Source organism: Arvicola amphibius, chromosome 3, assembly GCF_903992535.2.
Source record: "Arvicola amphibius chromosome 3, mArvAmp1.2, whole genome shotgun sequence".
NCBI classification, from domain to species: Eukaryota; Metazoa; Chordata; class Mammalia; order Rodentia; family Cricetidae; genus Arvicola; species Arvicola amphibius.
Window position 1 is genome coordinate 106,375,699 of NC_052049.1, and position 16,832 is coordinate 106,392,530.

Sequence of the window (16,832 nt, forward strand, 5' to 3'; positions counted from 1 at the left end):
AGGCAAGGAAGAAAACACAACCTGAGGGCCAGCTGAATATGGAAAATCTATGTAAACGAACCGAGATTACAGAAACAAGCATAACCAACAGAATACAAGAGATAGAAGAAAGAATCTCAGATTCTGAAGATACCATAGAGAAAATAAATGAACTGATCAAAGTAAACAGCAAATCCAACAAATTCTCATCACAAAACATTCAGGAAATCTGGGACACAATAAAAAGACCAAACCTAAGAATAATAGGCATGGAAGAAGAAGAAAAATTACAGCTCAACGCTCCAGAAAATATATTTAATAAAATTATAGAAGAAAACTACCCAAAACTAAAGAAAGTTATTCCTATTAAAGTTCAAGAAGCTTACAGAACACCAAATAGACTGGATCAAAAAAAAAATCATCCCCTCGCCATATTATAATCAAAACACAAAACATACAGAATAAAGAAAGAATATTAAGAGCTGCAAAGGAAAAAGGTCAAGTAACATATAAAGGTTAACCTATCAGACTAACACCTGACTTCTCTATGGAAACCATGAAAGCCAGAAGGTCCTGGATAGATGTTTTGCAGAAACTAAGAGATCATGGATGCAAGCCCAGATTACTATACCCAGCCAAGCTTTCATTCACTATAAATGGAGAAATCAAAATATTCCAGGATAAAAACAAATTTAAACAATACGTAGCCACAAATCCAGCCTTACAGAAAGTAATAGAAGGAAATTCACAAACAAAGGAGTCCAGCATTGCCCAAAATAACTCAGACATCTAGGGACCCTTCACCAGCACATCTCAAAGAAAGGAAACACACAATCTCTACTACCAAATAAAAAATGACAACCAGAGTTAACATCCACTGGTCATTAATATCACTTAATATCAATGGACTCAATTCACCTATAAAAAGGCACAGGCTAAGAGATTGGATACGAAAACAGGATCCAACATTCTGCTGTTTACAAGAAACACACCTCAACCACAAAGACAGACATCTACTCAGAGTAAAGGGTTGGGAAAAGGTTTATCAAGCAAATGGACCTAAGAAATAAGCGAGTGTGGCCATACTAATTTCTAACAAAGTTGACTTCAAACTAAAATCAATCAGAAGAGATAGAAAGGGACACTTTATACTCATTACAGGAAAAATCTATCAGAATGAAGTCTCAATCCTGAATATCTATGCCCCTAATACAAAAGCATCCACTTATGTAAAAGAAACATTACTAGAACTCAAGGCAGCAATCAAACCAAACACACTGATAGTGGGAGACTTCAACACTCCTCTCTCACCAATGGACAGGTCAATCCGACAGAAACCTAACAGAGAATTAAGAAACTTAATAGAGGTAATGAACCAAATGGACTTAACAGACATCTATAGAACATTCCACCCAAACAGGAAAGAATATACCTTCTTCTCTGCGGCTCATGGAACCTTTTCGAAAATTGACCACATACTCGGTAACAAAGCAAACTTCCACAGTTACAAAAACATATTAATACCCACCTGCATCTTATCAGATCACTATGGATTAAAATTAGAATTCAACAACAATGCTACCCCCAGAAAGCCTACAAACTCATCGAAACTGAACAGTCAACTACTGAACCACACCTGGGTCAAGGAAGAAATAAAGAAAGAAATTAAAGTCTTCCTTGAATTTAATGAAAATAAAGACACAAGATACTCCAACTTATGGGACACTATGAAAGCAGTGCTAAGAGGAAAATTCATAGCACTAAGTGCCCACTTAAAAAAACCGGAGAAAGCACACATGGGAGACTTAACAGCACACCTGAAAGCTCTAGAAAAGAAAGAAGCAGACTCACCTAGGAGGAGTAGAAGACTGGAAATTATCAAACTGAGGACAGAAATCTCTGTGAGTTCGAGACCAGCCTGGTCTACAAGAGCTAGTTCCAGGACAGGCTCCAAAACCACAGAGAAACCCTGTCTTGAAAAACCAAAAAAAAAAAAAAAGAAGTCAACAAAATAGAAACACAGAAAACAATCCAAAGAATCAATGAAACAAAAAGCTGGTTCTTGGAGAAAATCAACAAGATTGACAAACCTCTAGCCAAACTAATCAAACGGCAGAGAGAGAACACACAAATTAAGATCAGAAATGAAAAAGGGGACATAACCACAGACACAGAGGAAATTCAGAGAATCATTAGATCTTACTACAAAAGCTTGTATGCCGCAAAATTGAAAAATGTAAAAGAAATGGACACTTTTTTAGATAAGTACCATATACCAAAGTTAAACCAGGACCAAGTGAACAATCTAAATAGTCCTGTTAGTTGCAAAGAATTAGAAACTGTTATCAGAAACCTCCCTACCAAAAAAAGCCCAGGACCAGATGGTTTCAATGCAGATTTCTACCAGAACTTCCAAGAAGACCTAATACCTATACTCCTTAAGGTATTTCATAATATAGAAACAGAACAGTCATTGCCAAATTCCTTTTATGAAGTTACAATTACCCTGATACCTAAACCACACAAAGAATCAACCAAGAAAGAGAATTACAGGCCAATCTCACTCATGAACATCGATGTAAAAATTATCAATAAAATACTGGCAAACAGAATCCAAGAACACATTAGAAAAATTATCCACTATGATCAAGTAGGCTTCATCCCAGAGATGCAGGGCTGGTTCAACATAGGAAAATCTATCAATGTAATCCATCATATAAATAAACTGAAGGATAAAAACCATATGATCATCGCATTAGATGCAGAAAAACCATTTGACAAAATTCAACACCCCTTTATGATAAAGGTCTTGGAGAGATTAGGGGTACAGGGGTTATTCCTAAATATAATAAAGGCTATTTACAACAAACCGAGAGCTAACATCAAATTAACTGGAGAGAAACTCCAGGCCATTCCACTAAATTCAGGAACACGACAAGGCTGTCCACTCTCTCCTTATCTCTTCAATATAGTGTTTGAAGTTCTAGCAATAGCAATAAGACAAAACAAGGGGATCAAGGGAATTCGAATTGGAAAGGAAGAAGTTAAACTTTCATTATTTGCAGATGATATGATAGTGTACATAAGCGACCTGAAAAACTCCACCGAAGAACTCCTACAGCTGATAAACTCCTTTAGTATTGCGGCAGGATACAAGATCAACTCCAAAAAATCAGTTGCCCTCCTATATACAAAGGATAAGGAAGCAGAGAAAGAAATCAGAGAAGCGTCACCTTTCACGATAGCCACAAATAGCATAAAATATCTTGGGGTAACTCTAACCAAGGAAGTGAAAGACCTATTTGACAAGAACTTTAAGTCTTTGAAGAAAGAAATTGAAGAGGATACCAGAAAATGTAAGGATCTCCCTTGCTCTTGGATTGGGAGGATCAACATAGTAAAAATGGCAATACTACCAAAGGCAATCTATAGATTTAATGCAATCCCCTTAAAGATCCCATCAAAATTCTTCACAGATCTTGAGAGGACAATAAGCAACTTTATATGGAACAACAAGAAACCCAGGATAATATTATACAATAAAGGAACTTCTGGAGGCATTACCATCCCTGACTTCAAACTCTATTACAGAGCTACAGTATTGAAAACAGCTTGGTATTGGCATAAAAATAGAGAAGTCGACCAATGGAATAGAATAGAAGACCCAGATCTTAAACCACAAACCTATGAACACCTGATTTTTGATAAAGGAGCTAAAAGTACACAATGGAAGAAAGAAAGCATCTTCAACAAATGGTGCTGGCACAACTGGATGTCAACCTGTAGAAGAATGAAAGTAGATCCGTGTCTATCACCATGCACAAAACTCAAGTCCAAATGGATTAAAGACCTCAATATCAATCTGAACACACTGAACCTTTTAGAGGAGAAAGTGGGAAGTACTCTATAACATTTGGGCACAGGAGACCGTTTCCTACGTATAACCCCAGCAGCACAGACATTAAGGGCAACATTGAATAAATGGGACCTCCTGAAGCTGAGCAGCTTCTGTAAACAAAGGACACTGTCACTAAGACAAAAAGGCAGCCTACTGACTGGGAAAAGATCTTTACCAACCCTGCAACAGACAAAGGTCTGATCTCCAAAATATATAAGGAACTCAAGAGACTAGACTTTAAAATGCTAATTAACCCAATTAAAATGGGGCACTGAACTGAACAGAGAATTGTCAACAGAAGATGTTCAAATGGCCAAAAGACACTTAAGGTCATGCTCAACCTCCTTAGCTATCAGGAAAATGCAAATAAAAACAACTTTGAGATATCATCTTACACCTGTCAGAATGGCTAAAATCAAAAACACCAATGGTAGCCTTTGCTGGAGAGGATGTGGTTGTAAGGGGTACACTCATCCATTGCTGGTGGGAATGCAAACTTGTGCAACCGCTTTGCAATGCAGTGTGGAGGTTTCTCAGGAAATTTGGGATCAACCTACCCCAGGACCCAGCAATCCCACTGTTGGGAATTTACCCAAGAGATGCCCAATCATATTACAAAAGCATTTGTTTAACTGTGTTTATAGCAGCATTATTTGTAATAGCCAGAACCTGGAAACAACCTAGATGCCCTTCAGTGGAAGAATGGATGAAGAAACTGTGGAATATATACATATTAGAGTACTACTCGGCGGTAAAAAACAATGACATCTTGAGTTTTGCATGGAAATGGATGGAAATAGAAAACGCCATCCTGAGTGAGGTAACCCAGGCCCAAAAGGATGAACATGGGATGTACTCACTCATAATTTGTTTCTAGCCATAAATAAAGGACATCGAGCCTATAATTCGAAAAACAAAAAATCCTAGAGAAGATATATAAGAAGGTGAATCCAAAGAATAACATATAGTTATCCTCCTGGATATTGGAAGTAGACAAGATGGCTGGACAAAAAATGGGAACTTGGGGGTGGGGTGGGATGGGGGGATAGGAGGATGGGGAGAGAAAAGTGTGAAGTGGAGGATGGGAAGAGCTTGGGGGAATAGGATGGTTGGGATATAGGAAGGGTGGATATGGGAACAAGGAATTATATATCTTAATTAAGGGAGCCATTCTAGGGTTGGCAGAGACTTGACTCTAGAGGGGTTCCCAGGTGTCCAGGAAGACGCCCCCAGCTAGTTCCTTGGGCAGCTGAGGAGAGGGTGCCAGAAATGTCCAGATCCTATTGCCATACTCATGAATATCTTGCATATCACCATAGAACCTTCACCTGGCATTGGATGGAGAAAATGACAGAGCCCCACATAGAAGCACCAGATTGAGCTCCCAAGGTCCCGATGAGGAGCAAAAGGAGGGAGATCATGAGCAAGGAAGTCAGGACTGTGAGGAGTGCGTTTACCCATTGAGACGGTGGGACAGATCTAACGGGAGACCACCAAGTCTAGTTGGAATGGGACTGATGGAACAGGGGACCAAACCGGACTCTCTGAATGTGGCTGACGGTGGAGGAGGACTGAGAAACCAAGGACAATGGTGATGAGCATGTTCTCTACAGTATGCACGGGCTCACTGTGAGCCTTGTCAGTTTGGTTGCTCACCTTCCTGGACTTAGGGGGAGCTGGGAAGACCTTGGACTTAACATAGGGAAGGGAACCCTGATGGCTCTTTGGCTTGGAGAGGGGCGGAGTGGGGGTATGGGTGGAAGGGAGGGGAGGGAAGGGGGAGAAGGATGGGAGGAGATGGAAATTTTTAATAAAAAAATGAGAAAATAAAATAAAATAAACCTAGAAATTAAAAAAGAAAAAATATTAAAATACCAATAAATGAAAAAGAGGGTTGACTACATTGCATTTTCATCTCTGGTTCCCTTTCACAGTGTTTTTGTTTCACGTTTGTTATTGCAAAATTATCAGAATTATTCATTATGACTAAGGCTTGAGATCAGTGCCAGAGCCCCTTTTAAAGTATGCTGAGGCTCCTTAGTTGAACTCTAGCACAATAAAAGGACTATATAACTCTAAAAAAAATCAAAATAATGGAAAAAACAAAGCATGGGTTACCAATATAAATAGAATATTCTCAAAAGAAGAAACACAAATGACTGAGAAACACCTAATAAATTCTTGAACATTCTTAGTCACCAGGGAAATACATTTGAAAGTACTCTTAGAATCTTTTCTAAAACCCAGAAACACCAGTCCATATATGGCACCACGCAAAGTGGGCTTGGCCCTCCTCCATCAATTACTAATTAATAAAATGCCATATAGATCTTACAAAAGTATTACTGTTTTTGATTGAGGTTCTGTCCTTTAAGATAATTCTAGCTTGTGCCAAGGTGACACAAAACTAGCCAGCACAGAATTTGCTTTAAGTGTGTTTTCATTTGCATAAAGGAAGACAGTTGTTTGTTAATTGTATGTCTTAAAACTTTATTGGTATTATTTTCAGCTCTATACATTGTCCTATCTGTTAAGTGTCATCTGTGAACAGGTAAAGATGACTTCTTCATATCCTGTTTACATAACTTTTACTTTCATTTCCTTCTTTCCTTACTGCTATTTCTAAAATTTTAAGATTTACATTAAACAGGAATCAAAAGTAGACACTCTTATCTCATTGATAATCTGAATGGAATGCTTTAACTTTTTCTCCATTTAGGATGATGTTGGCTATAAATTGTTCATATATAGATGTTATTATGTTGAGGCATGGTTCATCTACCCTTTGTCTTTTCATGACTTCTCTCTTTTAAGACCTATCATCCCTCTACTCCTCCTAGCTCCTACACACCTACTCTCTCTCACTGTGCTGCCCCTCTCTATTTCCTCTTCAAATAAGTGTAGGCCTCCAAGACACTACACAGAAATATAACAAAACCATATGACAAGGCAAAAAGCCCTCATAGTGAAGATGAACGACGCAAGCCAGAGAGGGAAAAGAGTATTAAAAGCATGCAAAAGTGTGAGAGAAGTCCTGCTCACACTGTTTTGAGCCCCACAGAAATATCAAAATAACATATAGGCTTTGGATCAGGTACAGACCCCTGCAGGTCCAGTGCTTGCCACTTCAGTCTCTATGAACCCATGCAAGTCATGCTTTGTTGACTCAGTGGGCCATGTTCTCCTGGTGTCCTCCATTCCCTCTGACTATTATACTCTTTTCTACATCTCTTCATTGTGGTTTCCTGGAAGATACCAATGGAGACCTCCGATTTAGATTCTCTAGGTAAGGTCTGACTGTGGGTCTCTTCGGCACATGTCCTTATCTTCTTTCTGAGGAAGCCACTCTGATGACTCCTAGACATGACATCAATCTATGTATATAGCAGAATATCATTGGGAATCATTTAATTTATTTTCTTCCAGTCATTTTTGGTTCTACCCTAAGTCTCCAAACTACCCAGTCTCTGGGTTCCTGACTATCCGAGCAGTGGAGCATTGGCTTCCTCTTGATGCCTGGGTCTCAAGTAAAACAAACATTGTGTACACACAAGTTTGTGTGACCATTGACCCAAGAAAGCATGCATAAAGACAGATTGTAGGTGGAGAGCTTTGTGGCTGGTTTCCATAGCCAGAAAAATACCTTCTTGTGCCAAAGAGACTAGAAAGTAAGAGGTGAAGACCTCAAGCCTGTACTAGCTGAAACTTCCTATGTTCAATGAGCTATAATGAAGTTTTCCTTGTCAGTGGGGCCCCAATATCAGTTTTCAAAAACCTTTTTTCTTAGCATCAGTCTTGATTGTTTAGGGATCACAACAGGATCTCCTTGGTGAAAATTTATTTGAAATTTTTGCATCTACATTCAACAAATCTTGATCCCATCATTTTTATTTGTTTTGTTATGATACTATTTTCTCATCTTAATAATTCTGGCATTCCAAAGCAATAACAACAGCATTACCCAAACTTTTCCATAAAATTGGACAGAAAGGAATGATACGTGTATATTGCTGGAGGCTTTGCTTCTTAATTATTGTTCTCTTGTAAAAGTTTGGGTTCTTCTGTTTCCCATTTAATTTTTTTCTAAATTCTATTAAATGTCCTTTAATTTTTTTCAGTGAATTGTATGCTACACAGGATCATATTGTTTAGTGACCCAATAACTATTAAATGTTTAAAAGTTTATGCATTATTTTTTTGTGTTTTTCTTATCATGGTACTTAATAAAGGCATTTCATCTTTCATAACACAAATTTTATTCAGGCTAGTATCTTATTTTGTTTTTGACAAGAACACATTGTTTGATGCAACATTCTGCTATCCCACTGTAATTTTTTCTAATTTTATTCTATCGCATGATTTTCCCATGCTTTAAAGTGCTTTACTGATGATTCTGTTTTTTTTTTTTTTCTGTCTCCTCTCAATTCAGACTTCTAAATATTTTCCCGATATTTACATCTTCCACCATTGTTTTGTTATATATGTATAATGTTATAACATCATTTTTTGTTGTTTTTCGAGACTAGGTTTCTCTCTGGCTTTGGAGCCTGTCCTGAAACTTGCCATTGTAGACCAGGTTGGCCTTGAATTCCCAGAGATCCACCTGCCCCTGTCTCCTGAGGCTGGGATTAAAGGCATGTGCTGCCACTACCTGGAATATTTATATTTATAACTTTTTAATGAATTAATAATGTTGTCACTGTGTGGTTTCTCAGTCCTTCAATAAAGAGTCTTTCATTTAAAGTTTATTCAGTGAGCTGTATCTACAGTGATTAAGCTCTATTTATTTTTACTTTCATTCTCTATGTGTTCTTAAAATTGAGGAGCATCTTATTTACACAGAATATAAAAATCTTGGTCATGGTAATGGATCTAACTTTTTTTGAGGCCTCAGTGAATCTTATTTAGTATTTTTTGAAATAGATTATATGATAATTATTAATATTTGACTGTCTTAGTTTTTGTATTACTTTATTTCGTATATTCTGATTTCTTTCTCTGTTGATTTTCTGATGTCATGTAGTTTGAAACTGTGGTCTCAGTTAACTAGGTACTATTTATCTTTTTTGTGATTACAATGAGGTTTAATAATCTATCATAGAAGAGTCTGTTTCAAGAATAAAAATCTTACTTTTGACTGCATTTAATCTGTGAACTATTGTGGCACTTAAGTGTAAGCCAAACAAAGTACTCAGAAGAAGTTCATTAAATAATTAATTTACACATTGAAACTTCACAAATGGTTCATAAAGCCACTGACACTTGATATGGTGTGCCAGATGATGAAATACAATAGACTTTAAAATGGCTAAATCCACATGGTGAACCATTGGGAAAAAAGGTTTACTGTTTTGTGTTGAGTGCACAAATAATTATGTAAGTACCTATTAATCACAGAATGGCCAATATCTAACTGACATTCTTTCTCTTCTGTGTTTTCTCTGTCTTTGTATTTTTAAGTGTTAGACTTTCATGTTCAGGCTGCATGTGTTTTAGAAACAGACATATTTTTAGTCTATGTAAGTACAATTTATTTGAAGTTTATGTACACTTCTATGAAAATCTCAGGAAATGTTAAAAGGAGAATATATGGAACATATAAAAATTGATTTCAAGGGGATAGGGAAAGTAGTTCTGTGTTTTAACTCTGGTACAATAACAATGACGAATTAGGATCAATGTCCAGATCAGCAAACAAATTAATACAAATAAAATGATTCAATAAAATTTTAACTGAAGCATTACTATACCCTTTTAAACCACTTTTATGAAATAATAAGAAAACCATTGGGTCACTTCTGTGAAACTTCACTGTGTCAATGTGGGATAAGAAAAGGAAACAAACTACAAATTTCTGTGAAGAAGCTAATTAGGAGAAAGGAGTTGAAGTACAGAGGATATATACTCCCAAAAGACCCAGACAGGCATTTGAATCTGTTGATTCTCCAGTGCACTAAGGATTGAATTAAATGGAATCTCAAAGGCACCAAGGATTCATATTGATCTAGCATGTACAACCTATCAGTTTGGTCCTCTTTTATAGTTGTCTTGAGTCCCTTCGAGGAACGCAAGAGAGTTCCTGATGTTATCTGAGTACATTGTGAAGTGAAACCCATAAGAAAATGGAGTTTAAAGTGGCAAATGTGATTTTAAAAAATTGGTTTGTTTTACTGCCATTGTTTTACTTGATTAAGAATTAGTATTACAACCTATGGGCAATAATTCAGAGAAGTGTCTAAAAAATGCATAGAAATAACTTTGGTTCAGCATTCTCATAGAATCAAAACAAATCAAAAAGACTCAGGACCGGGTATTGACTTTCTAAGACAAAAAGAAAAGTAATAATGACATTGAGGCCATATTTTTTCTCTTCTAAATAGGGTAAGTTTTAAAATCTATTCACAATAACATTTTAAATTTTATTCAATATATTTGTTGAATTGCTACTAATGTGCAAAATAGTATATATGACATATGATTCTTGGTGTTTTGACAAAGAAGTGCATTGTTGAAATGACCCACTGGTGAAGTTAATTCATTTATGCCATTTTTATGTTTCTGTGACTTGTGGAGATAGACGTGTATATAAAAGCTGACAATATAATGTAATTTAAAGAAAATATAGATATAAAACACTTGTTTATCATTGCTGAACATTTGAAAGCAAGAACCTGTTTTTGTTTCATACTTGAGCGTTCTTCAACTTGGTCTGGCATCACCTGTTTTACGTTTCTGTGGGTGCTAACAGCCAACATCTTTCTTTCTCCCCATGTGAATATGAGCATTGAATATTTCACATGCAGGGAAAATTATGCACATTTTCCCCTGAAGTGTGTTGCCTTTTCTGTTCACAGTAGATACAGATTTAGAGTGCTACAAGAATCCATGTTGTATTCGTTTCTTCTTTCTGCTTATAGAAAGCTTACGATTTAAGTAAAATTCAAAGAATGTGTGAAAAGGGTGAATTACTACTATCCAGAGAGCCAGTGAGCATTTAAGTTGCCGTGTCTTATTTAGCAACCTAACTCTCCATAACAGATCTAAAATTCCTCCAGAGCTTAAATGTTCCTGAGTTTCTTAACTATTTTTAGATTCTGGTTCTTTTGCTTTGTGTGGAAACAATTCTCATGATTTGCACTTCACAGAGAACAAATTAGGTTGCTATTTCTTCCTTCTATATCCCAAATGAATTAGGAGTAAAGGATGAGAAGAGAGGTGAGCAAATCTTTTCTGTTCCATTCCACTATGCTTTTTCTCTTGACTTTTTTTTAGCAATCGTTTTATAACAAGAATACATAGATCAGTTGTGCAGCAGACTACTTGTGATACTGTGTGTGTGACTTGAATGTTTGTCTGCAATTATAGATGGGGCAGTGTCGCTATACAAGTCAGTAGAACAAGCTGACTTTACCATCACAAAGGTTTATCTGCCTTTGTTTCCCAAACAATACATTTAAAAACAGGCATTTTACATATTTACTAGGGAAGAATGTCACTTTATAAAATGGTAACATCAAAGGCAGGCACTGTTTTCAAGTCTTCAGTGCATTCCCAGCATTTTCTTCATCATTAACAGGTAGTTGACAGTTGTGCTTTTCCCTATAACTTTCCTTTTATGTCATCCCAGATTTTCTTGGAGAGAAATGGCTGTGGCAAGTGGCACTTTGGTGATGGATTTCATTCTCTTGGGGATAACTGAAGAGCCTGGTCTCCAAGTCCCCCTCTTCTTCATCTTTCTAGCAATATACATGGTAACTACATTAGGAAATTTGACTTTGATCCTTCTAATTGTGCTGAATTCTCACCTTCACACCCCCATGTACTTTTTCCTCTTTAACTTGTCCCTCATAGACCTCTGTTACTCTTCAGTGATCACACCCAAAATGCTGATGAACTTCTTACTGGAGAAAAATGTTATATCTTACACTGGGTGCATGACCCAGCTCTACATGTTTTGCTTTTTTTTGGAATTTCTGAATGTTACATGCTGACAGCAATGGCCTATGATCATTAAGTGGCTATCTGTAATCCACTCTTGTATAACAATTCTATGTCCACTAAAGTATGCTTCTATCTTATGCTTGGTTCATATTTGATGGGACTTTCTAGAGCCACAATCCACACTGTTTTCATTCTATGACTGACATTCTATGATAGAAACACCATTAACCCTTATTTCTGTGACCTCCTCCCTTTGCTACAGCTCTCCTGTACAAGTACTTATGCCAATGAGATAGAGCTGTTCATTGTAGCAGGAAAGGACATTGTTGTTCCAACCTCCATCATTCTTACTTCCTATGGCTTCATTCTTTGTACTACATTCCAAGTAAGGTCTACTGAGAGCAAGAACAAAGCGTTCAGCACATGCAGTTCCCATTTATTTGCTGTTTCTCTGTTTTTTTGGATCATGCACATTTATGTATCTTCAGCCCTCAACACCTGGATCTATGAATGAGGGGAAAATTTCTTCTATCTTTTATACTATCGTGGTTCCCATGATGAACCCCTTAATCTACAGCTTTAGAAGCAGAGATGTTAAATCTGCCCTGAGAAGAACCCTGAGTAAGACAATATATTCTTCAGAATTGGATATAACCTTGTTCTGTTGTTAAACTTCAGAGAAATTATCAGTGCCTAGGGATTTTTTAGTGCAGCCTTCTTGTTGCATTTATTTCTTCCATGGGCTCATAAGAGTGAAGTTACATTATTTTCATGTTTTTCATATTTAAAGTTTGCTTTATTGATTATCATTATATACATTATCCTATAGTATAAAGAATTCTATCATATCTTTGAAAACAATGCTATATGGAAAAAAATGTATTTGAGGATCAAAAGTCATGTCTGTCTCCTGAAATAAAATATTAATCCTACACATTCTTTATTCGACAATTGAACTGCGTTCATTTATTTTTCAGCTTGATCTCACATATTTAGAATATTTTTTAAAAGCAGACAGCTGGACTGGGACTGATGGAGCATGTGATCAAACCGGTCTCTCTGAACGTGGCTGACAAGGAGGGCTGACTGAGAAGCCAAGGACAATGGCACTGGGTTTTGATCCTACTGCATGTACTGGCTTTGGGGGAGCCTAGTCAGTTTGGATGCTCACTTTTCTAGACCTGGATGGAGGGGGGAGGACCTTGGACTTCCCACAGGGCAGGGAACCCTGACTGCTCTTTGGATTGGAGAGGGAGGGGACAGGGAGGGGAAGAAATGGCAGGAGGGGAGGAGGTGGAAATTTTTAATTAAAAATAAATAAATAAAAAGCAGATAGCTAAGTCTGGGGCACTAGTTTGTCAGATATTTTATGGTAGTCTTGTCTATTTTCATTGTGTGAATGGCAATATAGAAGATATGAATAATATATAATTATATTGAAATTGTCACAGATGACAGTTATATTAGAATTTATATTTGACAAGTTTATAAGGAAATAGGCACAACCTGCCTAATCAGGAATACTAAAGAGGTAGATACAGAATAATTAGGAGTTGCAGACCACACTTTGAATGCATTTTAAACTGACAACTGTTCCTACCTCTTTTACTGTCAGAGTAGTGAAAAATAAACCCAAGTAAATATTTATTTCTCTATGAATCTCTTGCTGGTAGAAAAGATCGAAGCACTAGGGACTACTTTTCTGCCAGGAGAGAAACTTTTCTCAAGAAGAAAAATGAACAACTTTTAGATCACTTTGAAAGAAATACTGATCTTCCAGACAAGAATTAGTGTTGAGAGAGTGTTTCAGCCCTCTCCCTGTTCTCTATCACATTCATGGACTCTTTATTCATCAATTATTTTTACATGCATATTAGTATTTTTTATATATAGTTTGACTCTTTTCATTAACAATTGACTGATGGGTTTTTAGACCTGCCTTGCAGCTTAAGTTATGAAGACAAATCCATTAACAATGAGGAGTGCGTCCACATTTATGGAAAATTTTTGAGTTCTACTTCAATAAGAATATGAATTCTAAAGATGCAAAGAAAATTTGTTAATGAAACTATAAATTTGATTGATTTAACTTTTTAAAGTGATCTCTGCTCAGTGTTAGTATTGTAATCAGGTGTAATCTGCAAGAAGGCTGATTAAGTAAGAACAGCTTTGAATGTTAGACATGGGCTTTTAAGACAAAGACTGCTCTTATGAGACTGGAATCTTACTGTGTGAAGGAATTGATTCACAATTGGAAGAATAAAAAGAAAGAAAAGAAGAAAAAATGAAAAGGTAAGCAATCATGTGGGGTAAGGAGGACCCTCATTTCTCTTCTAACTTGGTCCATTTGCAAACTGACTATTTGTATACTTAGGATACTTATAAACTTGTCAAAGTTCATCATTTTAAAATTTCAGGGTTTATCATCACTAATCAATGCATTCTAGATTGTTTTGAAGTTATATACCATTCTTTTAGTCCAATTCACTACCAAACTGTAGCAAAGATAAATCTTATCATGTTTTATTTTTTCAATGTATTTTCTTATTGTGGAAAGTCCATAAAATTAAATGATACCTGTAGGGTTTTCTCATTATATGTAGCAATTCATTTTCAAAGTTCATTCTGCCTGAAGTTATTGTTTTAACTCAATATTTAGTGTTTTAAAACCAAAATAAAATTCTTAAACATGACAATACCACAATGTGTTTATTCACTAACTATATAGTGCATACTTGAGCTAAATTTACTCTTAACGTATTGGTAATGATTGTCTTATGAACAGCATTCATTTTGTGTTCACATATATTCAAATCTTCAATATATATTTAAATATAATTGCTATATCAGGTGATAACTCAATTTTTACCCTTTTATAGAACTATCAGATTGTTTCACAAAGTTGTAGAAACATTGGCTACTTTGAAAAGTGGCTATACCATTTTTGATTCTCATATCTTATTAACAAATAGACAACCTAAAGGACCCATAACTCATGCTGATCTAGAAGTGATACTTCAAAATCTCCCACCTGAAAAAGCCTAGAACCAGGCAAATTCATTACAGAATTTCACCAAACATTCAAAGAAAATCTAATACTAATGGTCCTCAACTTATTCAACAAGAAAGAAATTGAAGGAACATTTCCACATTTTTTATGCTGTCCCTTTCTTACCCTGATACCAAAATCACACAAAGACTCAAGGAAATGTAATATTATATCACATCATTCTTCATGAATGTAGGCACATAAAATTCTCAATAAAATACATTCACATCAAATTCAGGAACACATCAAAAAGTATCCAATATAATTAAGTTGGCCTTATCCAAGAGATTTGGGATTGTTCTTATATTAATCAGTAATCATAATGCTCCACCAAAACAAATAGACTAAAAGCAAAGTAAAACAAAACAAAAACAGCAAAACTAACAAATAAGCCTAATTATCTCATAAAATGTATAAAGGGTCTTTCACAAAATCCAATTTCCCTTCATTATAAAAGTCCAGGGGATACTAGGGATCTATTGCATATATCTCAGCATGATGAAGAAATATATAGAAAGGACACAATCAACATCATCCTAAGTGGAGAAAAATTCAAATAATATCCACTCAAATTAGGAACAAGACAATGATATCTACTCTCACCACACCTATTCAATTTGGTACTTAAAATAATAGCAATAAGAAAATTGAAGGAGATTAGGTGATAAAAATAGAAAAGGAAGAAGCCAAAATGTCTTTGTTTGTAGATAATATTTAATACAAATAAGACTCAGAAGACTCCACAAAGAACCTTCTGCACATAATAAACAATTTCAGAATACAAAATTGACACACAACAGCAATACCTTTTATATATACAAATGACAAATGGACTCAGAAAGAAATTCAAGTTCAAGTGAATCAAATATATCAGCATAAAACCAGATACACTGAATCTGAAAAGAGAGCAAGTGGGGGATTGCCTTGAATGCATTGGCATGGGTGACAACCTTCCGAGCAGAATACTAGTAGTGCAGGGGCTAAGATCAATAATTAATAGATGGGACCTTGTGAAACTCAAAAGCCTCTACAAGGCAAAGGACATCATCAAAAGGACAAAATGACAGCTTACAGAATGGGAAAAGATTTTCATAAACTTTACATTGACAGAAGTCTATTCTTCAAAATATGAAAAGAAGTCAAGAAATTAGACATCAACAAAAAATAATTCAGTTTAAAAATGGGGTACATATCTAAACATAACTCTCAACAGAAGAAAGTCAAATGACTGAGAAACATTTCAAGAAATGTTCATCATTCTTAGTCATCAAGGAAATGCAAATCAAAAGAATCTGATATTCTATTTAATACCCGTCGAATGGTTAAAATCAAAATTACAAGAAACAGCTCTTGTTTGAGAGGTTATGGAGCAAGGGGAACATGCCTTCAATGCTGGTTGGAGTGCAAACTTTTACAGTTACTTTGACAATCATTATGGTGGCTTCTCAGATAATTGGTAATAGATCTACTTCAAGACCATCCTATACCATTCTAGAGCAAATACTCAAAGGGTACTCAATAATACCACAAAAGGACTTGCTCCTCTATCTTCATAGTAGCTTTCTTCATAATAGCCAGAATGTGAAAACAATGGAGATGTTGCTCAACGGAAGAATGGATAAAGAAAATGTGGTACATTTACACAGTGAGTAAGTCTCATGATAATTCAATGATATCATGAAATTTGCGGACAATTGAATAGAACTTGGAAATATCAGTGGCAGTCACTGACTCTTTTGCTTACTTTGGGACACTTTCTTCCTTATAGGCTTACCTTATCCAGCCTTCCTTTTACAGTATGTGACTGGCCTTATAGTAGCATCTTATGCCTTATTTGATTGATCTCTCTGGGATGCCTGCTCTATTCAGAGGAGTGACAGGTTGTTGGTGGATCCAGGAGGGATTGAGGTTGGAGAGAGAGAAAAAATTTCAGTTGGCAAGTAAAACATGGGAGAAGAAAATAAA

The 16,832-nt window shown here is 35.9% G+C and overlaps 1 pseudogene; it reads left to right on the forward strand.

Annotated features, from left to right (window-relative positions):
* The first annotated feature begins 11,520 nt into the window (after positions 1-11,520).
* LOC119809325 lies at positions 11,521-12,489 on the forward strand (annotated as a pseudogene).
* The last annotated feature ends 4,343 nt before the right edge of the window (positions 12,490-16,832 follow it).